The following is a 25346-nucleotide window of genomic DNA, read 5'->3' on the forward strand; positions in this document are numbered from 1 at the left end:
AACTTGGGCCCTGAAACTTGCTCATTTGTATCAGTGTACCTGACAGCATTAGCTCTGTCTCTTAACGAGTCTAACGAGCCTGGGAATGGCAGCGCTGCAGTGGCACACCCTGCCACGGAGACAGTATTTCAGGTTGGAAAAGAATCGGCGCAGTTGTGACTCCTCTTTACTCTGCTGCTTTACTTGGGATGTACAAGCCCAAAGGTGAGCCCAGAATTAATTGCTCCGGCTCTGTCATTCTGCCAGTTCCGCCCTTATACCTCAATGTGTAGTCTGTTGCCTTAGTAGAACAAAACCCAATTCAACCTTTCCAGGCTATTCTACCAGGGGAAAAGAAAACCCTGTTAAAAAGTGATATTCCATAAAACACTACTGTGTATTCCACTTTCATCAGCTTTAACTTCACACACTTGGTACTTCTCAGCAACCCCTTTTCAAGCAGGTAACACAGCCATCACATGCTTATGCTAATAAAGCACACGTGATATCCTTTTCCTCCCTGTTTTCTTTTCTCTCTGGGGTCCGTATGTTAGAAAAGTGATTCTCTAAATGGTGTTTGGAAAAGCTTCTGACGTTTGCTGTTTGCTTTCCTTTATCACTGTGCTGAGGTTACACCCACCTGATACAGAGGTTCAGTTTTTCCAGCTGGGAATCAGACCAAGACACAGCAGTAGAAGCAGCAGTCAGATCCCACCGGCAAGACACAGATTTTCAAAGCTGTTGTGAGTATGAACTCATTTAAAAATCATTTAAGAACTATTTAAATTAATTACAAAAAAGAGTAAGAAAGCTTACCTTACTAACAGCTTTAGGGTCTGTACTATATCTCATCTCTCAGTCTGGATCCCAGATGGTCAGAGCACCAAATTGCTATTTGAGTTTTAATTATTCTTGTTATTATATTCAAGATATGTCTGGAGACAAATTATGAAGCTCCTTATGTGTGGCCAGGAAGCAGGCACACATAAAGACCATCAAAAGGCCTTGTCATACCTCGCGTTGTGGCAAGGCTCAGGCCACCAAACCGTCCCATGCAGATCTACCATGATTAGAAAAGCTGCAGGCAAACAAAGCATCTGCAAAGCCTCTGCCCAGCTAACATCCACGCATCTTGATCCCTGCCAGAGATGCTTCTGCGTTTCTGGGATCTGTGTTTGCTTGCAACACTTTACAAATACTCGCAGAGGTTCTCAAGCTGGCCAGGTGATTAGAGGTGCTGGCTTGAGCCTTGGTACCATTCTACTTCACTTGCCCCATACAGAGTGAGCTAAATGCAGAACGATTGTCCCGCAGATGGCATACGGGATGAAATGCTGGTTCCTGGAATTCCTCTGTTCCCTGATCTTCATCCCACCCTCACAACCACAGCATCACTGAGACTGGTTCATGCACCAGGCTGGGAGTCCTAACTAGCTCCAGGATGCATCAGGGTCAGCAAAATCAGCCACCACAGACGAGAGAAACGGCAGCTCGAACTGTCGGTCTCAGGCAGGGGCAAGCAAACCGGCAGACAGGCACCCATGTCAAAATCTTGATTGGCTGGTACATCGGAGGTATTCCGGTTGCCTTTGCCATATTCTTAATTCACGCCCTCTTCACGCATCATTGCCTAAATTAGAGTCGCATAGAACCTAAACATCTATTAAAAACACTATCACTGCATAAACAGCTCATTAAAATGGATTTAAAATGGGGTCTATAAAACTAAAATAAACAAATCTAAACCAAGGGTAGAATGCCCTTAAAATTAGAGATTTATGCTTGACTGGAAAAAAAACAAACGAGAGACAGTTCTCTTATTTCAGCCCTACAAATGTGCCTACCCACCTGTATATCCTGTAACAACTTAAAAGGCAGATCCAGTGTGATTCCTCTGTAGGCAAACCCTAATCTCCTTACCTTCACAGACAACTGAAAATAAATGGAAGTTGAATATTTGGTAGTTTAGCTAGATTATTCCAAACAGACTCTATTTTCTCCAATTCCACAAAATAGATCCCTTTAAGGATATGCTTATGCGCTAGGCGGTTGTCCTGCACTTCATCTGCGCATTATCTCATCTGCAAAGTGTGAGACAGAGGCAGCTCCACTCTACAAAAAAGACCGGCTTGATACCTTACTGTAAGACTGCACCTATGCTAAGGAAGCCTGCCTTGAGGAAACCAAATTTTGTAACTCAGTGGGCATATACATTACCAAAAAACCTCCGAGACTGTGTTTCAGCGTTAGTGCAACTGAAGTGACCTGGATTCTACAGCAGTACTCACCTCAAAATGCATAGATGTAGAAGGAATTTGAAGTGTTCAGGATGTCACAATAAGACACGAGACTGACCTGTTCCTCTGCCCACTAGGATTGCAAATACAGGATTTGATTTTCTGACAGTATTTTAAAAAATATTTGTAACTAGACTTACAGATCACAATTAACAGATAAGCGACCTCGCCAAAGTAAAGGTAGAACATTTAATGCAGCAAGTTCAATATTACATTTAATGCTTTGGAAATCTTCCCTTCTATCTGGCAGCCAGGGTCAACATCTGCCGATTCATCTTTTTAGAACAATAAACACATCAGTTCGAGGCATCGTGTTATATTATTATGGGACTGCCTATCAAAAGGTATGTGGCAACAATAAAAACTCAGAGTATTTACTGCTTAAGATGCTTGAGATCCAGCACTTTCCAGCTTAATGCATTATCACTGGGAACATTAGTTTCAACATGTAATTTCCAAAGGACGTGAAATGTGCCCAAACCCAAGTGGAAGAGAAAATGAACTAGTCCAAACCATCAGATTTTGAAGAGCAGTTTTCAATAACAGGTTTTCCATTCTAATCCATAATATCTAATGCACAATATCCATGATTCTGAAACAAACTCCTGCACTTAGCCTTCCGTTTTCTTATTCATTATCCCATTTTGGAAGGGAGGCATCACAAAAATCTTTTCTATGGTGTTTTAAGAAATAAACCATTTCCAGGCATTTTAATAGTGCCACAATAAGACCCAAATTTCACAGCATCTGCGATAAGAGAAATTACCTTGCAATTTTTTTTTTAAACCTTCTTTTCCATTGGGACCCTTAGCAAACCACAGTCCTTCCCACTCAAGGGTGAGACACCAAACATAACGAGAGAGGAGAAGGAGCAGGAGTTTCCCAGCTCTGTAGCACTGACGTGAATCACAAGGGGAATTTTACGCCTCCCTCCAAACAGATGTCATGGCAGAAGAAGCGGACACACCCTCAGCAGATGGGTCTTCAAATGTCTTGATGCTGACAAAACACGTTGCCATGAAACTTTATGTCCAGAATGACCCACTTCCATTTCTGATACAACTGAGGCAGCATCCCAGCTAAGGCTGTTCAATGTTTCCCGTAACTGTTGTCAGCTTTGCAGAATTGGAAAAGGCCTCGTAGGCCAAAAGGACCTCAGCAGTGATCTGCCAGTTCGCTGCTCTTCCCAGAAGAAATTCTTCAAACACTGCTACTGTAAAAAGGCATGTGTTCACACTTGTGTACTGCTTTCAATCTGAACTAAATGTGGCACATAACAGAGGAATACCTGTGACTGTAGTCAGTGCCATCATTAGGAAACACCACTCTGAACATCGCAAGCTTTTTTTCTCCTGAATAGTGCCTTCTGGTTCTGTGTTTTTTTCACGGGAGACCTGAACAAAACTCCTCTCAGTTAGAGACTCTCTCAGAAATCTGCCACAAGTCTCCTCCAGTCCTGCAGCACTTGAATGCCACAGAACTAATGCTGCTGCTGGTAAAAAGGGGAGCGATCCCATTGACGGCAGCGGCGTTTCATCCTTTCACAGCTGACGAGAAGCTGGCAAGTGGTGGAGACACCAAACAACTGCCTTGCCATCATTTTCTTGGTCTGCCATGTCCACCCTCCAACTTCAGCACAGGAATTTATCCGGTTTTGGAGGTGGTTGGTGTTTATAGTATTGACTTAGCGCACTATAGAAAAGCAACAAGCATGGTACACTGGGTGAGCGTGCTGTATCGTCCACCTCAACCCCTCACAAGTGTGATCCACTGTAGCCACTCTCTTCAGAAGAGCTGAGGCTTCACGGTGCAGCTCATACGTAAAAATTTCATGAGGTTCTTTCAGTTAACAAAACAGCTCCGCAAAAATTAGATTGCTTCTGGCTGCCTGTGGATATTCTAACAAAATGGAAAAGAATATCCTTCAGCCCACCTGTGAGTGACCCGCGTTTGCTCTGCTGATAACAGCCTACGTTTCCTGCCAGTCTTGCGGAGCCTGAGAAGATTTGTACCACTCTTACTGCTGAAACTCCTTTTGAAGAAAAATACCACTCAGGTTGCATGAGTTAAAACCCATCAACTTTAAGATGAACCACTCTACCTTTAGCCTCTGTGCGCGCCAAACCGCGTGCTTGGCAGTACGATGTTAAGTGTACTGAGCTAATTAGGAGCCGACGCTTCTTCTCCACAGCTTGCATTAAGGGAAAATTCATATTCTACCAGATAAAGGTAACTACTGGGGGAGGGAGAAACAAAACAACAAAAAGCACCTGTAAGAACTGTAGTAGAAGTTATTCAGTAATTATGCTCCCACTTGGTACAAAACCCCCAAATACCCAGAAAATCGTGATCAACTTCTACTTCATGTAATACATCTGCTGCATAGTCTGCTAGCTAGGTGTTCGATGTTCTGAAAACACCAGTAACTGTCATAATTAAATCCTCTCTAGTTATTCAGCTGCACAGCTCAACTAATATTTCACACAATACCATCGGTATGAAAGCCCACTGATTCTCTGACCTGCTAGTATAATTGGATTAAAATTGTTATTTTTGAAGGGAACTACAGCTTGAAGTTTGGTATATTGTAGGGGTTTCCATCCTTCCTTTCAGTCAGCCAACAGCTCTGCTGCACCACCCGAGGAACATTTGTCTGTTGTGACAAAGCCACGTCCCCATTATCATCTTGCATAGTAATCTCATATGATGTCAGAAGTGCTGCTTTACATCTGGGGGAATAATTTGTCTGGATAAATAGAAACCATAAAGCAATATGGAGAAACATTTTACCAAGGACAAACATCTTGTGGATTTTTTTAGACTAGTAATAATTACTTCCAGGTTCTTTTCTTCCATGGCCCAAAAGAGGAGTTTTAAATGATGTTATTAAGTTGATGCATTTGTGCTCATACGAAGGAAGTCAGAAGCCACTGTTTCACATCTGCTGTTTTTAATTTTGTGGTTTCCGATCCCAGGCCTTCTCACCAACTGTGGAGCACCCAGCCCCTCCTGCTTTCTCATCCTTTCCTCTCTACCAAAAATAGGGAAAAAGCCAACCCACATCAATCCGTGTTAAAATATATTTAACTTGCTCTACTTTGCAAGTACTCCTTAACAGTTTGAAAGCTCTTTAAAATCTTCAAAATTTTGTGCCTTTATTTGTTCTTTTCCACTTGAAGACAATATGCTGGAATGTACAGTTATTTTTTAAACAACCCTCTGCTGTTGGTGGTAAATATTTAAAGAGCGTCTTTTGCCAGATTCTCTGCCAACGTGAACTGCCTGGCTCCTACCCATGGGGTTTACAGCCTACAGCCTCAAAAGTGTACTCACCCACAAATGCTGGGGGAAAAAAGGATGTTAATATAATTGATAAGTTAAAAAGTAAACATCCAAGATCAATATCACTTATGGTATAGCTAGCATCCTTCAGCATGACTCACATTAATCCAATACGGACCGTACACAGTACTTTCATCTTGAAGAAGCTACAGCATCTTGCAGTCCTAACAACTTTTATAGCATGTCCTTGAAGTGTCCTGTTCCTTTCATCACTGCTGAGAAAATATCACAATCCCTTTACTTTTTCTACCCATAATGATAGGGTGAGCAGTGCTGAGAAAAAAAATGCTATCACAATAACAGAGGAAAAAAACATGATTCATGGGCATAGAAAGTAAATCACTAGGAAAGCCTGTCTTGTCCTCCTTTTTATTTTGCTCATAGGTCAAGCAATCTTAATGAAGCCTCCTCCACATGCGCTTTATTGTTTGCTCTTATATAGAGCACGGTTATTTCAAAGTCCTAAGTTATTTTTAAAAGCTATACCAAAAGTCCTGCATGGGTTATACCGCATGTTTGCTGAAGAACTGCTACAATTACAAGTATCAAAGCTAGAGGACAGCACCATGCTCTGCTCTGTGATTTACCTGCCAGTATCAGGTAAAGTTGCCAGTGGAAAACTATGAATGATGATTACTCCCTTCTGAGTAATCCATGCCAGGCAGGGAAAGGAGCTGCTATCTAACTGCCTAACTTCCCTCTAACTTTCAGCATATAAATGAAGGTTGTTAGCTGCCCACAATTTCATCTGTTTATCTGAATAAAGGTGATAAATTACCCTATTATATTTTCATACACAAATTTTAAGCTGGATTAAAGTCAGGTCAAGAATCTGCTTCAGCCAGTCTTCCTTGCTACATATTTAGTCAGGGACCCTTATCAGACAGGAGAAGCAGAGGAGAAAAAGCCTTTGGGCAATGGGGAGGAAAGGGGGGAAGGAAGGAGAGAACAAAGGTGCATTTGCAGCACAGAGACATTACTGCGCTACCTTAATCTGCCTTTCCTGGCTGGTAACGGTTGTTACAACAAAGTAAACAGAGATATCAGTGTGACAGCATCCAAAATACATTCCTAGGATCTCTGAACAGCCAAGCCGAAGCCTTTGCCATTGCATCTTTATTGCTACCCGGAGCTCCCCAAACCAGCCAGATGTAATTGCTAGCCTGGAGAAAGCTGCCTTTAAGTTACAGGGTGCCTGGCAGGGGCTTTACCACATCTCCTCGGGTCTTTTTCTCCAGCTCTTGGCAGACTCGTTCCACCTGCTCTCCCTACTTTGCTTTTCTACTTTTTCCCTCAGTTTCCTTTTCCCTTCGAGTGACCCTCCGCTCTCTCTTCCTCTCCTGCTACTCCTCACTCACAGCATAATAGTGATGAAGATAAAACAGCTGCTGCCTCTGAACATCATTTACAAACTCATTCCCTCCTTCACTCTGTTGACAAGGCTAAAGCCCAATCCCATCCCCTCCCCACCACCCCAAATGCTTGTTCTTCTCCTTTGAGATAAACAAGTTCTCCCAGACCCAGTCTCAAATTCCTGAGACACTAGTATTGACTAGGGAACCCACTTACAGCCATATACAAACAGAATAGATCAGCAAAGAAATGTGGGGTGTTGAAACATAAATCACTAACACTGATCAGTCAGCAATTTTTGTAGACCACCGTAGAGATAATTCAGAGTTCCCAAAAATAAGAGGTCGGTATGCAAATCTGACCAAGGAGCAAATTTAGGTCAAATCCTATCTCGAAATAGGCGTACCCATTTCCCACTGAGTCATGGTGTCTGGATGAAAAAATAACTCGACTTTTAACCTTGTTTAATACTCTGAACAGGAGTAATCTAGTAACAACTAGCAAGCCCTTTTTGCCTGATGTCCAAAGCAAATGAACAGCAGGGATTCTCTGCTGGAAACCCTGTCTTTGTCCAACATCCTCTCCAGGGATGTCGAACCTCTTGGGCTCATGCAAGGTGTGTAACAGAAGTAGTTTATACGAACCCAAAAAGAAGATCTACGAAGTGAATGGACTCAGTAGAACCCCTAACAGCTGAAGCTGAATTGCTTAAGTGTATTGATTTTATGCAGACCTGTGGTGGTGAAATTCCTACAGAAGTTATAGTACTCAATGCTATTTTTTTCTTTTATATCTTTTTCTGTTTATGGAGCCAGTCATCAAAGATGGGCAGGCATAATCCATTAAATTTTTACTTTACTTTTTTTCTGAAATATGTGTTTATTATCACAAAAAAACCCTTAACTCTGGATTTATCTGGCTGTTTTGGAAAGCAGATGTGGAACTAAAAGGACAGCAGGCCCTTCTATGATATCTTCAGACATGCTCCTGGAGAATTGAGTTTCCTTGTGTCTATTCAATCCAACCCCATCCTGACCACCAGAAAGAAACCCAAAACAATGATTTCTTCCTCCCATCCACACAATCTACCATCATTTCTACAATGCTACTGAAAAAAAAAAAAATAATTGCATGTACTTCTCTTTCAGACCAAAAAACTTCTAGGATATGCAAAATACAGAAGTGACCTGATACAAATATATTCCAGAACAATAATAACAGAGAGAGTTATGGTGGCAGCTTCTCAGACAATATAGGTTACATTAATAGGAATGGACGATTGTGGTAATTCTCCAGAATTCTGTTATAAAGCCCATTGGCATACGGGCATAAAAGATATTTATTTGTTGTTAAATACAATACTTTCTATATAAACCCTGCAAAATTTCCAACAGCAGTAGGCAAGAAACACATCTGTTGTCTTTGAAGCTGTAAATATTAGATGCCTTAAGGTAAATAATTGCACCTCTGTTTTTTTCAAATCTCCCTGTAATTCTGAGATTGAACATGTATCTACTTTGTACTTCCCTGGAACTATGTTTCAAATAAACACTCAGTGACAGCTCTTGCCAAGTCTCTCCAGACTATTAAGGACACACCAAGTATTTCTGGACTTCTTTGGAAGGGAAAGATGTGGGTGACACACCCAGAATCACCGAGGGCTTGCATCATTGCTCTGAGCACATTTCCATCATCTCTGGAAAAGCTGAGTTTGTTTGTTGCTATTTCTTTATCTGTCGAGTCCCTGCTTGTTCCATTCTTGGCAAAAGGAGTTTTACAGCACGCAGGCTTTTGCAGACAGGATTCTTCTCATTTAAAACTTACTTTCAACTATATTTCATTTGAGAGCTTTAGCCATTTGCTAAACTCCTGCCATCAGCAGGGACCATGCTTTAACAATCTGCTACTATTCACTTTGCAAAACAAGAATGGTTCCAGCAGCATGAAGCTTTGCCCAGAGTCTTATAGGCTCAACCTCTGGCACTTATCTACTCCTTGTCGAGATCTGCAGCAATGAAATATGTCTTTCCAGCTCATTACTTCAGATTACAATGGACAGAATATAAGTCGTTTCAAGTTTTACAAAGATTTTAGCAGGATTTTTCCTTTTTTTTTTTCAGTTCTCCTTATGCACATTTAAGAAATTGTATTTCTTCGGCAGGGTGGGTCTAAGAAACCCTAGAAACCCAGCTTGCTTTCTCGAACTGCCTGCAGGCAGCTGGAATGGGTGCCAATTGCATTTGGAAGTATTGTTATAGGCAGCAATAGGTTCAGAGAGAATGGGGCCCGCATCCAGTCAAAGCAGAGGGCTCTCGGGAGAAAGAATGCTATTTTTCCGTCCTCAGAAAGACTCCAGCTCTCTGGTCTCTTCGCTGTGTAATGCTACTCCTGCCATTTCTGACAGCTCCAGGGTTCCTTTCACACCCTGTCCCATACTCTTCCCCAGGCACGGGTTCGGGATTTCGTTTCAATTCACTTGTGTTCTCTTCCTTAGAAGTATCATTAAAGAACCTACGTGGGAGAAGCGCTATTTAAATCCATCTACGTTCAACAATGGCAATAAAAAATGATTGCATGGTTAAGCTTATAGAAAGCCAAGCACAAGACCTGGGCCAATATTCTTTTAATCAAATAATTGCTATTCAGGCAAGACTTTCTGTGCAACAATTATTTCTTTTAAAAAGCCAAAAAAAATACTTGAATGAACTCAAGCCTTTGAATGACTTTATTTAATGCCCATCATAATATTATATTATAAATATATTGGAATATTTCTTTAGCTTTGTATATATTTTCTTTTCTAATCATACCACTAGAAAAATAATACCACACTCCAGGATAAAAGAAAAACACTGTTATTGGAAAGAAGCTTCTTCTTTAGCTTGCCAAGCAGCTACCAGCCTTCCAAGCAGCAGAAACAGCATACAGTAGGGTTGCTATACAACATAATCAGTGGGACTTGGAGAATTACTTTGCCATTTCCAAACATATAATGACTGTTCTGAAACAACCGTGTTTTGCATGAGGAGGATTCGAAGGGAAGCAGGTGGCTACTAACAACAGTAAACATCATGCTGCTGTTAGGGATGGGGTAGGAGCAGGGCAAGAGCCTGACGGCAGCATATTTCATTTCTTTGTGACCATCTCAGACAAGGACTTGCAGGGGGAAAAGAAGCTCTGCTGTGACACATCATCAGTCCACTGGAACTCTAGTCTCCAAAGGCTTTTACCTTTTTAAAACACGGTAATAACTATCTGGCCAGATTGATTTCTTGTTTTCCCCTGCTGATTTCATCGTAATAAAATTTCACACAGAGTGGTGCTACGTGTGAAGGGTCACCAAAGACTTTTGTAAGAACTCACTGTTAAAATTCAGGTGCCACAGAGAAAAGAGGAGGAAGGGAAGGGGAAGGGGAAGGAAGAAGAAAGGAAGGGAAGAAAGAAATTTGAGGTTATTTACTTGTCTCTAACAGGATTACTTCCTGAATATAAAAAATCCATTGTACCATCTAGACATGGCAGTGTCTATGCTTCATCAAAATATTTGTAAACAGCAGCCTCTTTTATCTATAGAAGGGGTCAAGTTCTACTCACCACAAGGTAATTTCAGAAAGTTTTTCCGGAAAGAAGATGCTTTCAAACTCCACAAAATACAGCTTGCCTGCTGTGCTCACATTTCAAATCACCCAGTCTAAACACTACCAATAAAATCAAATATATATACACAAACGTATATATTTGCTTTAGGAAGAAAGAATTGCAGCAGCCAAGTTCTATTAACTGAAAGGGTATTTCCTAGCAAAATCCCACTAAATCTAACTCCCACCACCAAAACCCTGCCCTCACCGAAGTGAGGGACTGCAGGGTTGGGAAATAATTCACAAAGAAAGTCAACCACACCATCAGTGGGAGGTGAGCTGCCTGCTCTCCTCTTCCACCAACATGCCGATGCAGTTCTTCTGTTTAACTAACCTACGGCTGCTGTCATTTTTCTGGGGATTGTGCCCATTTGTGCAGACCACCGAGATTACAGAATAGCACAAATACACCCAGCAAAGTGCCCTTAACAGGCATTTGCTTGCTAAAAGAGAACAACCTCTATTCTCGGAGTTAGGAGAAAGCATTTGTGTTTAAATGGGAACATGTATTAATAGCTTCCCTGTTTCTTCCCCTCTGCAGGCTAATGTACTCCAGAAAACAGATATTTTTTTTCAAAAGAGTAGGAATATATCTGGAAGAGCTCCTTGTTAAACTACTGGCTACACACAGATAATACCATCCTGGGGACAATTTTCTCCTGCTACTTTTAATGTGAAGTAGCATTTTCAAAATCATTTTGTCAGACAGCTCTTCCACACGGGAAGGGGCTTGAATTCTGATGGCCCTGAAGTACAGTAATACTGCTTTTGCTGTAGAGCCAGCTCTGCAAGATACTAAATGTCCTTGACTTTCATTATTTAAAAGTCCACCTTTCCTGGTAGGATTTTACACTAAAACCAATCCCTTTAGGAATGCAGAGGACCCAGTTGGCATCCAAAAATAATAATAGTAATGATGTTACTAATAATTCTAATAAAGAGTAGTTTATTGAGCTTAGCAAAATTTTACCTTGCAAAAGGAGATGTCCCATATCTCGGCTTATGTAGCACAGTAGCTACTTTTCAGCCCTCAAGCGGTCGAGCAGTTGGACTAGAAGACCGTTGTAGGTGCCTTTGAACTGAACTATTCTATTGTAGCCCACGAGCAACCATCATTAGCGGTGCTCCCACTTAAGAGACAGGGAAACCAGAATGCAGGCCAACACCATCATTACCCAGTGGAAAGTCAGAGCATGAGTTGGTGGTAGAACAAGGAAGAAATGTCCAAACATTTGAACTCTGGGCTTTAGTTGGTAGACCAGTGTGTCTCCATACCAAAACACAAGACTCCTAATGTTTTGAGTGGGAGTGAGGGACGGGGGTCGCAGTCGTAACCCATATTAGAAGACAGTACAAAAGAAAGAGGAGTGACAAAAATAATGGTGCAAAATTGCTCTGGAGAAATCTTGGCCTATCAAAAGAAGCATTAGCAGGCAGGAATCTCTGGACACACTGGGTTGGCCTCATCAGGGAAAGTATCACTGTCCACATCAAACCCAGTCAGCTCAGGCTCCTTTCATACTCATCAGATAGAAACTGGCACATGTTGATGTTAAGCGCCTGGTCAAGTGCACATGTTCATTCATCCCAGGGCAGGAAATTCTCCTCCTAAAGCAGTGTGAGAAACATCATCTCCTTCACAAGCAGATGGCTACGGTCCTTCAGCCAATATGGACCAGCTGAGAAGCAGATGAAGATACAGACCTCAAGAGTCAGCTGGGATGTAGAGCATCTCCTATTTGAAGGCCAACGTTGCTATTTTGTAAGTAACAATTATTCTATCAACTGACGCCTGGTAAAGATTGGCAAACAAGGGAAGAGTTCCCAAGTACTTTTTCTTACACCTTCAAATATGCTAATACAGCCAACTTATGGCATGTTGCCTTTTAGCTTTTTGAACTGTTTTGTTACTCTTCTGGTTTTGTATGCTCCCATTTCGCATTGCATAAGGAACACTTATTCAGTAAGGAGAAGGCGGGGGAGAGTGATGAACCTCCATTAAAATGGAAAACATGAGCCCGGAATACTTCATGCTAAGCATAGAGAAATTTGTTTTCTGATGAGAAACGAAACAGACCCTTGAACTTAAAAGTCAATGACAGAAAAAAATCCCATGAAGATATGATGTATAGTAGTAAAAGAAAATTATTTAGGAGTCAATAATTTTTCAAAAGGATTAACAGAGCATATGCAGCATTACCCATAATGAGATAGGGTGAGTATGGGAAGCTCAATTTGCATGCTATTTAGATTCAACAGATAGTTAAACTGTTGATATCTAAAGTGCTGTTGTTGTGACAGTGAAGGTAGAGGTCCTGTACATCCTCTGAAAATTAACACAGTTCAGAGAAAATGGTAAAAAATTGCAATCATTTCGGTATCTAGTGGGATTTAAACTATACAAGAAGGATGGTCCTTTAGACATCTAAATTTCCTTTTTATCATCAGGTCACAGGGGTTGGCTAAAAAAGGCATCAACTTAACTTTTTGAATTCAGATCTATCTACCTCTGGGATTCAACCAGGAATTTAATGCCAAATGGAAAACAGTAGGTAAGCATGAAAGCTGAAGTAATTTATCACTGCTATCTTTTCAACAGATAAGCATTTCTTTGTTTGAACAAATACACATTACAGTACACGAAAACAAAAACGTTTTGAACAGCACAGCTTCCATAGAGCTTCTACATAATGAAATTTCAGAAAACACTCAGTATAAAAGTTTTGGTGCACAAAGATTATTAATTTTCCTTCCACATGACAAATAGATAAATACCTCTATGCTAAACACAATTTTAAGTACCATACACTATTCAGGTTCATATTTTTCAATGCTTCAGAAAGCACGAAGAGATGTACTTAAATTATTAATTTCTCAGTGTATAAAGTTAAAAAAGCCCAAACAATCCAATTGAAAACCTGCTCAGTTGATAAATAATAACAATTGTTTTTCCCTAGTCTGCCACTTACAAACCCAGCGTTGATTCGGAAACAACCTGATTTCTTTCCATCTCATCCATCATTACCGGTCATAATGATTCCTCAGATCCTCCTGCTGCAACCTCACTGTCTTGTATTTGTGCTGTCAGCAGCAGCTGTATCACCGATCTATGTTTTCTTTTTGGTCATCTCAGCGACTGATCGATCCAAATTTAGTGTACGGTTCTTTGGATGGTGAATGCCCCGTTCTAACTGCTTTGGCTCAGCAAGGTAAACAAGAATAAAGAGCTATATAGTCCTTTCTCCTCCTCCTCCAGTGCATATGAGGGAAAAATAAAATTACAAATGACATAAAAAATCCAGCTACCATGAATAACAAGAAATAGAAAAAAAGGTGGTTGTATTTGTAGCTATCAGATAAGATGTACAAGATACTAATATATAGTCAGATGTTTTTTAAAAGCTGATAAAGACGATTGGAATCTGGAAGCATTAGTATTAGAGGAAATAAATTATTATGTGGGGCTTCTCTTGTTTTCTCTTCTATGTGATTAATTAAAGGGAGCCAGGCATCTACTGTGTTTTGACACTAGTGTCAGATGTGACTGCTGATACACTGCTGATACAAATCAAAACCACTGTACCAAATGTTTACACAAACCTAACAAATTTGCAGAAAGATAAAAAGGGGGTTGCCCAATCAACCCTTTGCCCGCCACAGCTAGTGGCTATTGGAAGGAAAAGGAGAGATGGGTTGTCTTAAGAGTAAAGGCAAGCACAGACAATAAGGAAAAAGAACTGGAAGACTGTCTGTAGACAGTCTACTGGGGAAGAAGAAAAGTCAACAGAAAGGATCCTAGAGGTTCTTCACTGTGTTGTTGAATCTTCAAGGAAGAGAAAGAACTTACACAGGAACAAAGACAATGCCTTTCAGCAAAAGGATGGCTTTTACAACGGGAAGGAAGCCCCAGGGAAGACTGGGAGCTAAATGGGGACGCCAGATACAAATTAAGCTAAATCAGTGAGAGGAGAGAGAAGCTGCAGAAATACACAGCGTCTCCCCCGTTCGATTTCCATTTCACAAAAGCAACGTAGAAAGTCACTTTGCTTTAAAAAGCAAAGGTCTAGTCCAGACTAGCAGCCCTTGCACATCTCCGATGGCGCTAACTTCCCTTTTGCCCTGGGCCTCCAAAACTACTTAGTGCTGGTATCCAAACTTCAGGGTAGGAGCCACCATTCCTCTTCCAGTCCTTTTAAGACTTCTTGACCAGAGAATATCCCTCCTGCATGCTTAAATCTTATAAGGATTCATAATTGAGCTTTTAGCTTACGCCCTCCAGAACAGGCAGGATTCAAGAAACTCAACCTATGGGCTGGCAAGTTTGTTACACGCTTCTTGAGATACTCACTACTTACAAGTGTTGTGAAGTGTACGTTCTTCCACGGATGATAATTCCTTGCTCCTCGGGGAAAGATGGCGAGAAGACAGTTTTTGGCCTAACGTGACACAGTTCTGCAGACGCGGGCAAAGCCTGGCACAATCCCAAAGCAGCCTGCAAAGAGGCGAGAACAGTGCTGCAAAGAAGCCTTCACCAACGAGCAACCTAGGCATGACAGGCGGATGGATGGATGGATCTATAGCTGGGTCGTACCCACGCTAGAAGCAAGAAGTTCTCAACTCTTTTTTTCCCCCTTTCAGCTTTTCAAAAGGATAACGTGAAAATTAACGTCTGCTGAACTGGCGGCAAGGAGGACTGCAAGAAAGACGATGATGTGGCATAATGAGGTTACAAACCAGACAACAATATGTCTGCGGTGTAGGAAAGTTACATAATCATTTTCTGAGTTGCCTGTATCGACTCAGAAAGAAATGTAGTCTCTACCGAGAGAATGTATTGCAGCAAATCCCCTCGCTGATTTAGGATGGTAGCGTTTACCTTTCCTTATAAGCCATCAGAGAGACAATTGTATATTGTGTAAATACAGTGGGGACATGGATTAATTTCAAACCTATCACATAATCTGATGAGATTTCCCTTGAGATCTGCTAACACTTTGCAGCACTGTGAGCCATTATTTCCATACTTATTGGAAATAACGTCTGAGCCCAGGCAAGGCACAATATTCCCACTGAGAGTTGTCATGACGGGAGTGGAATTAATTCCTAGTGTCACTGTACACATCGAGGGTCTTTTTGCCATTATTAGCATGTACCCCAAATAGTATTTAAATCCACTGTGATACAGTATACCATACAACAGTATCACTTGGGGCCTCCTAAATTTGGACGTACGTTCCTTGCTATATATACTGAACACAAGTCAGATTTCACCTGCATTTACGTAAGCCTGATGCAACTCCATCATCTTCAGTGGTCAAGCTCCTGGCTCGCACCAGTATGGACTCGGAACTGGATCTGTGACATAACAGAAGTACTCAAGATCCTTTTAAGACGCAATTTATTAAGGAGCTAGACCTTCATCACAATGAGCTGTGATGCTAGTTGTCATAGTTTAGAGGATGAGCAAGAAGCTTTATTTTTTTTTTTATTGCCATTAAATTAATTCACTCTTATTATGGCGTTACTTATCTATGTGAAGTGTTCTCCAGCTGGTTGCTGTTACCAGATGTGGACAGATCCCTTTCTGCTTCACTATGAAAGTAGCCGTACCAGCATCTTTGGATGCATTGGAGACTCAGTTATATTAAAATAATTTTTAGATTTCCAAGCCACTTTCCTGCAAACTTTTATGAAAGGTTTCTGGTTTATTTTTGCAAGTAATCTTTCTCCATTTTTAGTTGATCTGTTTCTCTTACCTGATTCATACAAGGATGCTTGTAACACTGCAATTTGTCACCACGGAAACAACTGTTTGGTCACTGTAGCTGATGTCATTGAATGAATCAAGTAAGAAAATCATGGAAATGATTAAAAATAAACCCACAAAAAAAAAAAAAAAAAATCAAACAACCAACCTCCTAAACAAATGGAGTAACAATTTGGAACAACCCAGATGTGATGACTTCATTTCAGTTTCCAAAATTGCAGGGTTTTTTTAACTTTTTATGTTTCTCTGTGGGTGGCAGCCGCTGAGAAAAATCCAGTAAAATGGGTTCTAGCAAGCCCATCTCATACTCTACACCACAGCTCACAAGGAGATTGCTGCAGCTTCAAACCCATCTCTGCCAAAACTTTCATGGGAATCAAAGGCACGGCAGTCTTCTCCTCAAGGGCATAATGAGACCCGACTTGTCCACTTAATTAGCCACTAAACCATTCTAGCCAAAAAGGCTGAACGTGCAGCTGTCTGCAAGCAGCCTGCCATTGCTCAGCAGCTTTAAATATTATATATTATATATCTTTATCTATCACCACTTTCCAGACAGGAATAACCATAGGCCAGAAATCTTTTCAGCTGCTGTGCCCTACCCATGTCAATGCTACAGTGATGTCTATTTTATGGATCAATGTTGGTTTTCATCCAGGATTCTGTAAAGCTTTGGGGAGAAACCTTGGAAAGGGAGAGATACCATTTCATAATCCAGGGCAGCCTTTTGGAGATTTAGCCGTAACTCAAGTACAAATGCAGGATAACCACATTTGTACACAATATATTTCTGTATTTAGCAGGAAAGTAGATAAACCCATTTAGGATTTTGGCTAACTTACAAATTTCTTAGGTATTTCTTATAGCTACTGGTAACCCACAGCTAAACTGCCATTCCAAGGAGATTCTAACTTCAGAAATAATAATAAATCATATTTACCATATTATCTTAATGTCTTAAAGCTTTATAATTTTGTCACGTTTTGCATGAAAGGATAACTTCAACTTTATTTCTTAAATAGTATCATTGATGCTGACTTAGAAGCAACCATCTTCATCGCTATCATACACGAAATCTCTGAGGGATTAAACTTTAGGAGACACTCTCACAAAAAAGAAGAGTCTCTTTTATAGCCTTACTAATTAAATGTAAATTTACTAGCACCCTGAAATTGCAGGTATTAAAAAAATATTAAAATTCCCCAGCATTTTTTCGTTGCATGTGATAAATGCTACAATCACTCTTTCCTATTAGTGAAAATACAGAGGAAATAATATTAGGTGACAGTGAAGTTCATCAGAGCAGGTCAATTGAGATTGTCAGGATTCATTAGCATGTGTGTGACCGGTAAATAATTGAGTTAATTTTAGGTTGAGTGACATATTTAGAAAACTACGAATCACCTTATTTTGTGAATTTAATCAACCTTTGCTCTTCCCCGGATAGTTCAGCGTACACCTGCAATATTAAGTTGAAACTGTCTCTTTACTCGGCAGCCCTCGTAAGTACCAGTGGTTTGCAAAGTTTCAAAGCCATCAGCTGTATTAAATGCTGGCCTCCAGCAAAGAGGTCAACACAAATAAAGCATCATAAATACAGAGAAAACAAAAATGAAACAAAACCAAAACCAACAACAACAACAAAAAACCAAGAAAGCTGAAAAGGAGGCTTCCTTAACTGAAGTTTTTGCCAGATTTATGCTAAAATCTCAATTTGCTTTGTCTCTAAGAATAAAACTGATAAAGTCTGCAAAATACCAATGCAGAAAGATTACTTCTCTGGAAACTTTCCAAAAAAATAGCTCTCATTTGAAAAATTTAGTCAATCCTGGAATGCTTCTTCGCGATACTCTGTTAGCCCAAATAAATCACATTACAAAAACAAAAATTGCACTGCATCTTCCAGCTCTGGCTTCTGAAAAAGCCTGTTTTCAAAGGCAGGAAACATCTTTTTCAAAGTTTAGCTTTATTTGGAAAGAAGTCACAATTCCTAGCTAATGTGAGCTATTCATTTATTTTTCATCAGATGTCTTCTGATCTCTTAACACAAGGTTTCTCTTCATTTCTGAAAGATGTTCTATTAGCGCTAGATTTGATATTGAACATGCCAATATTCCGGTAACACAGTGGACTTTATTACGTAGAATGTAAGCTCTGAAGATATGCACTTGCAAAAAGCGCAGTTACTCTTCAGTTTCATATTTTGAATACGCGAACAAGTTGCTTGTGGATTACTGGCAGCTACAGCTTGGGCTCTGACACTTAACTGTTTGTTATTAATACGCAAAGCAATTAATGTAATTATAAATATGGAAAAGAAAAATATCAACACTATTTACATTAGTTAGTTACTAGGAGGTAAAATACTTTGTCAGCTGTAATACAATACAAATTGCTGCAAAGCTTTTAATACAATTATAACATGCATATATTCAAAGCACTACAGTTTATATTCTAGGTCTGTCCTCCTGGGATCAATTTATGATACTCTACGCTGGGTATCTTGTCTTGACAAAATAATGATACTTCGTTCCCGCGTTGCTACATTTGGCTACCACACGCTTTACGCACGGGTAGGATTTCAGACCCGATCATCGCGCGGTCAATAGCAAAATACTTATCGCCGGGACGCACGGGAACGGGAAGCAGAAGGCGCGATTAATAACGATACAGAAAGCACCGCACGTGAGCGGGCACCCGCCTCTCCAATTCGGAAACATTTTCTTCAAGCAAACATAGTAAGAAGGCGTAACAGAATCAATAGCAGATCTTATCCACTTCATTACTGCAGGCAATGGTTTCTTGAGTGTTCGTATTAAAAAACCCACTCAGACATTTGGGTGGCACGTAGGGACGGGCAGCAACTCTGCAGTGGAGGTTCAAGAGGTCTAAGGAAAAGATTCTTGCAGGTGACAGCCAGCTGGGTGAGTACCGTGAGGTGGACAAAACACACTCACATCATAAGTGAGTAAATTATTAAATACGCAAAGTCATTACGCCATTTAAGCAGAAAGGCTGCCTGCCTTTTCCTTTGTTTTCTTGCATTTGGAATTAAATTTGTGTTCAGAATTACTGGTGTTATAAACAGTAACCAATCTTAACAACACTATTTCAAAGCTCCTTATTACTGCTTTAATTTTTAAGTCTGACAGTTGTGTAACACGGTCCCGACATCCTCAATTAATAACACCATGTGTTACTTGGTAACATACGGCACGTTTAGCGGCGTGACTCAGTCACGACCGTTCCCGTGAATCAGAAGGCATTGGTCCCAGTTCCCAGGTACCAAAGCGACGTCCTTGTAATCACCTATTGTAAACACACATTTTCTAGCACTGCAAAGGGAGACAAACGGTCGCGATGCCAAGCCAATTCAGAAAAGGGAAACAGTTTTCACGCGTAACCCCTTTGCATAACTTTGATGAATAGAAGGGACACCACAGCAGAGACGCACGTTACTAAATACGGCGCAGTGCCTAGATGGGGAAGCAAATTAAAAAAGAACAGGGAACTACTAAAGGCTGACACCTTCTCTAACCAAACCAAATTGCTGCTGCCCAGTCAATACTGGCTGATTCACAGTCCTGCTTTATTTCCCAGCTGCTCCATGGGGCTGATCCAAAGCTCACCGAGAGCAACACAGTCCCCTTTTTGGATGAAGCCTCAAGTAAGAACAAGAATAGACAAAACATCTGTATGTGACTCCTGGCTCAGGGCTGGCTGAGGGCTGCTACAACCCCAGCTTTTGGCTGGAGCAGCCTCGAGGCTGCTCCGACTCTCTTCCCTGCCAGCCACGGCCCCGAGGAGCGAACACAGCAGTTAGAGCCCGCTGCTTCACCCACGTTCCCCTCTCCTCTGAACGGAGCTCCTTTGCTCAAGCATTCCAGCAAGGAGCCGTTTGAGGAAACAACCATCAAACCCAGCACCGTCTGCTGCAGCGTACAACCTTTATGGCTGAAAGGGGAAGAAAACAGCCACCCTCCACCTCTGGAATGGTTTTGTGAGCCATACACACCCGAAAGACTACCAGCCACCCTTCTTCCCGCTACGTCAGGCCATGCAAAGTCCTGGGTGACCCAGCTGGAGGGGACAACCTGCTCGACGGACGACCACTGCCTGCTGTTAATGGACAGCAGTGCCCGCTGGAGCAGGGCTGAAAGGGCTCCGTGTCCCAAGGACGGAGGAGGCACAACCCTTCCAGCTGAACTGCCCGGCTTCTGCCTGCTTGTCATAATTTAACGTTACTTTCTGTGTTTAATGTTTCAGATTTGCGCGTAGTTTAAAAATATATATCTATATAAGTTGGAGCGTGCCAGTTATTTCTCTGAGGTTTCGGAACACAAACTTTGCAGTTCTTCTGCTGTTTGGCATGGGCTGCCACAGATGGAAGACAGATATCCGTCCGCCAATGTTTAAAGAGGACCAGATTTTTTTGTTTAGAAATTTTAGCTGTTTAGCACTCCCAGTCGTAAAATCAACCAGACCAACCCTTCACTCCATAACAAGTGCGTACAGGAAGAAACAAGGGAGACCATTGCCTGAGCAGGATTCACACACACAGAGACGGCTGGGGTGCACTGGGACTGCTTTGATGGTTAGTTTTGGAAAGAAAGGGGCCAACTTTTTCTAACCTGGTTTGGAAAGCTCTGAAACTCACGTACCTTTCTGCCAAAAGGGAGCTCATTTAATGAAAGGGAAGGAAAACAAAGTTGCCCAGTAGCCATTTCAGCTAACGTCAGCTGGGAAGATTTGCTATTTCTGAGTCCTGCCAACCCAAACATCTGAGGGAAGTTGCTGAATTGGTGCGCGCTCTTGCTAAATCAGCTCCGCTCCTTTCCTAGCTGATGGCTACTGATTTAGACTGACCTCAAATCCTCCAGCCTCCTCCCCCAAGAGCTACAGTTGTTCTCTGCTATCACACCTGATCCTTCACGAAAGTTTCCGCACCTTCCAGGCTCGTCACAGCAATCCTTCGAGCGTAAGCTGAAGCCGACTTGACACAACAGATTTCGGTTTTCTCTCGGACGCACACATATGCCACAAAGACTGCAGTTCATCACCTACGCTTTTCAAACATTGCTGAGCACGCTCACGTGGGATAGCGCTTTTGCAAACAAGGCAGAGCTGCTGCTTCTTTTTCTTCACCCTTTTCCCTTCAAAGTAAAAAGTTTCTGAAAGCAAGTCTGTTCGAGGTTAAGTTCACAATTTAGGCTCAATGAGCTGTCTTGTGCTGTGTCCAAAACAGGCAAAGAAACATTGTCGCCTTTTCCTGGAATCCTCTGCACAGCCTGGGGAATGGAGCTTTCTCTTCTGCTCCGGCATCCCCTGAGCCTGAATATTTCAGGGCTTGAAGATTTCTTCCTTATGCAGAAGGGTGGTGCTACTGGGTGGTGGCTGCATGACTGCGTGCACGCAGGGAGAAGTTTCCAGGAGCAATGGAAAGCTGTGCCATAAAAGTCCTACGGTGCTTACTCCTTTCTTCCTTTCTGCGTGACGTCTTGGGAAAAAATTCAGGGAGAAAACGAATGCTGACATCTGACAGGCATTGGGCAGCGTCTTGAGGAAAGCAGGGGAACGTGCTGCCCCACGGCCAAGGGCACGGGTGGCAGGAGGGGAGAGGACAGACAGCTGGTTCTCTCCCAGACGGGGATTAGAAGTCGCAGGTGAACCAAGGCCACGTGCCCTACTAATAGCGGCAGCTTCCTGCTCAAAATAAGAAGCAGGTTCACACATTTGTTCTCCAGTTGGGTTCAGACATAAGCTGCAACACAGATGTTCACAGGGCACAAAGGGGACACCCAGCAGAGCTGGCTGCAAAAGAAAATTTACAGGAATGACAGCGAGTAGCCTTTTACAGCAGGCTCTCTAGAGAGGCACTAAAAGGGAAGCTTATTCTGCTGTGATTTTTTTTCTGAAGCTCCTCCTTGTGTAAGATCCTTGTGTAAGTTGCTGCCAATCTCCAGCAACTGAAAGTGAATTAAAAAAGAGGAGGAAAAAAAGAAAAAAAAACATGGGAAAGCCAAATAAAGGAGCAAAGGAGAAACAAATGAGACCAAAGAAATGCACCACAAAGAGGGAATAGATGAAAAGGAGACAAGGCACATCAATAGAAATGAGAATATTAAGGAAACAGAATTATCAGAAACACTCCTGAGATCTTTTACGCACATTCTGAAAGCACCATTAGACATAGGGATCCTCTGACAGGCCTGGACACAGGTCTGAACATCCAGGAGATTTAGTAGGGCAATCGTACATTAAGTGATCCAGGCAGGTACCTGACCCCGTACATAAAATGGAAACAGTGGTTCTTCTCCACCTTTTGCCAAAATTCTTGGGACCTACAGGTGAAGCACGCTATGAAAATATTTTGCATTCTGATTCTTAAAGAATGAGCAACTGTATGGCAAAAACCCATTTTTGTGGAGCGGTCCTCTACACCAAAAACTGGTCCTGGATTTTGTTCATAAGAAGAATTCAACCTCTCCACCATTACAAATCTCTTCACTGTTTCTCCAGATCAAGGTAAATTCAATCGTTACATCCATGTATTCAAGAAAACTTTTCCTCTTTAGAGCTGAGACTCAAAAAATTGTCTAGGTCTATAAGCTCTTTAGAAAGAATAAAGCCTTCTGAATCTCCTCTTGTTTCTCTTTCTCCATTGCTAGGAGCTCAGCAGAGTTTCAAGCATCATAAAGCGTGACCTGACTTTTAAAAAAGAAATCACCTAAAAATTGCTTCGTTATATGCAGAAACGTATTTCTGAAACTGCCTGAATATTTTCTGTAAATGTTCCAAGTGAGATACTAGCTTCACTGAAATACTTGAGAAAATTTCCAAGAACATCAATGTGCCCAAGGTTTCAACCTTTATGGCCATTTTCTTCCCAGTATTTAGTCACATTTGTACTTTTACTACCTTTAGCAGTTGCAAAGAAAACCAAAGGAAACACAGATGAAAAGCCAGTTAAAGCACAGCCTCAACTATGGGGGGGATCAAGAGTAGAGCTACTTCTTCCAACTCACCGATTTTACCTTTAAAACTTCTTACTTGCTCGTGGAGACTCACCTTTTTGCTCAGTTTGAAGTTAAATTTGTAAGTTTGGCTACACATTTCTCTCTGAGTAACTGTGAGCATCACACCCTTCCCAATTTCTGCCATACAAATACCCTATGTGCTATTGAAAATTCAGCCTGCAAAGATCCATCATACTGTCCCATTCATGGCAGCTGAGATTTATCAAGAGCTTTAAGAAGTTCAGCATTAAACTGTCAACAAAACTCACACACACTCCAAATCATCCAACACAAAACCTGAATGTATCCATTACACGTACCTATTTATTGCAGATACTCTCCAAGTTTCAGGAAGCATATAACCAAGAATTGCTTCAAGTTCAGAGTCCAAGATCTGAAAAGGAGATAATATATATTTTTAAAAGTCACTAAAAGTATAAGGCTTAAACATATAAAAGAAAAAAATTATTGTGCAAAATTACTATTTAGAAATGAGTTTATGAGCTAGTCCTTCTAAAAGTTGTGCATTACCTGAGAAATGACAATGACGATATGATAATTTCTATGTTATTAAATTTAAGATATATAATATTGTATAGATTCTTAGGCAACTTCTACATATGAGTTCAAAATTAGCAGAAAACTCTGAAAACACATCAGATTTTCAAATAGCAATTTTGCTACAACTATTTGTAATGAAAGAACAAAACTAATATATTGAATATGCAAAACTGCCAGTGGCATATCAGAAAATATACATGATTTAGGAAAACACAAGCATCTCTATGTACACTTAAGCAATATTGTGCCTTTAGTTTGCAGCAAGACAGTGGCATGAATAGGGAAACCACATGAAAAATCAAGGCTATCATTATGTGCATTGCCTCTTTTTTGTCCAAAAATGCTGAACATGGCAGTTTTGCTACAGGTGTGAAATTCTAGATATACATTTCTGTAAGTATATGTATAACACCTGATCACAATTAGTCCCAGAGTCTCTGTAAATTTTCCTGGCGATTCTTGCACAGTGACCCTGAGTGTAATGCATTTGATAAGTCTAATGCATTTGATAAGTCTAATGTGCTTAAGAAAGCAAAAAAGAGGAGGAGGATACATCAGGAGAAAGAAACAGGCTCAGCAGACCAAGGAAAGGCACAAAGGAGATAAAAAAAGAGGAAAAATCAGTTCATGTGTCCAACTGCACTTGGTCCGAACTTTGTTCTGCACAATGACTTCTGAGATGACCGCATCAGCTTCACCATCGTGAGTACATGCTGTATTGAGTATTTCTGTGGCACCATTAGCATCTTTGAATTCTGTAGCAGGAAACAGTTTCACGCAGTGCTGCCACGCAGCCACAGCTCTTAAAAAAAAATAAATTAAGAGCCCACATGAGAAAAAGTCCCGCCTCTTTCCTTTCCCCACAATTCTGCCTGAGCTTTTGCCTGCAGCTGCACTACTGCTACCCACCACATGATTCCCAGTGCAGGCAAAGTGAATTACCTCAGCAGAGTTAAGACGAATCAGTTATAGAACGGCCTATACCTACTATGCATCAATGGTCACCTGGCTGGGAGCACCTATGTGCTCCAGCTGAAGAGCAGGCTTTTTCTTCTCCAAAGGCTCAGCCCACCGAAGGAGTCCTAGACTCCCTCTGTTCCCTTCTGTGAGCTGGTAATTTTCAAGCAGAGAGACAAAATGTAAATATCAGCATGGATAATTATTTCACTGCTCATTTTTTTTGCAAGATAATCAGACGGAAAGATAAGGCAAGCTCTGAGAAATGAAGCAGTAGAAATTTTTATCCAGCAACCGCATGAAAGATTCTGCCAATTCTTCTTACAAAAGCAACAGTTCGCTGATTTGTAGCTGCTGCCTACTTTCATGTGCAAGAACAACAACTACAGAAATCCCTCACTGGTCTTCTCTACATATTTTCAGGCAATGTCTATAA

The 25346-nt window shown here is 41.2% G+C and overlaps 1 protein-coding gene across 7 annotated transcripts in view; it reads right to left on the reverse strand.

Annotated features, from left to right (window-relative positions):
• Positions 1–25346, reverse strand: part of ENOX1 (ecto-NOX disulfide-thiol exchanger 1) — a 378564-nt gene that overhangs the window by 261134 nt on the left and 92084 nt on the right. For 5 of the 7 annotated variants that reach the window (XM_049815788.1, XM_049815782.1, XM_049815789.1 and 2 more), the window contains exon 2: positions 23713–23786. The exons of 1 other annotated variant lie outside the window; for it this stretch is intronic. The gene's annotated coding sequence lies outside the window, so the exon portion shown is untranslated. Of the gene's footprint in view, positions 1–21297; positions 21677–23712; positions 23787–25346 lie in introns of those variants that run through there. One more of the 7 variants, XM_049815785.1, reaches the window with a different exon arrangement.

This window comes from Accipiter gentilis, chromosome 13, assembly GCF_929443795.1.
Source record: "Accipiter gentilis chromosome 13, bAccGen1.1, whole genome shotgun sequence".
NCBI classification, from domain to species: Eukaryota; Metazoa; Chordata; class Aves; order Accipitriformes; family Accipitridae; genus Astur; species Astur gentilis.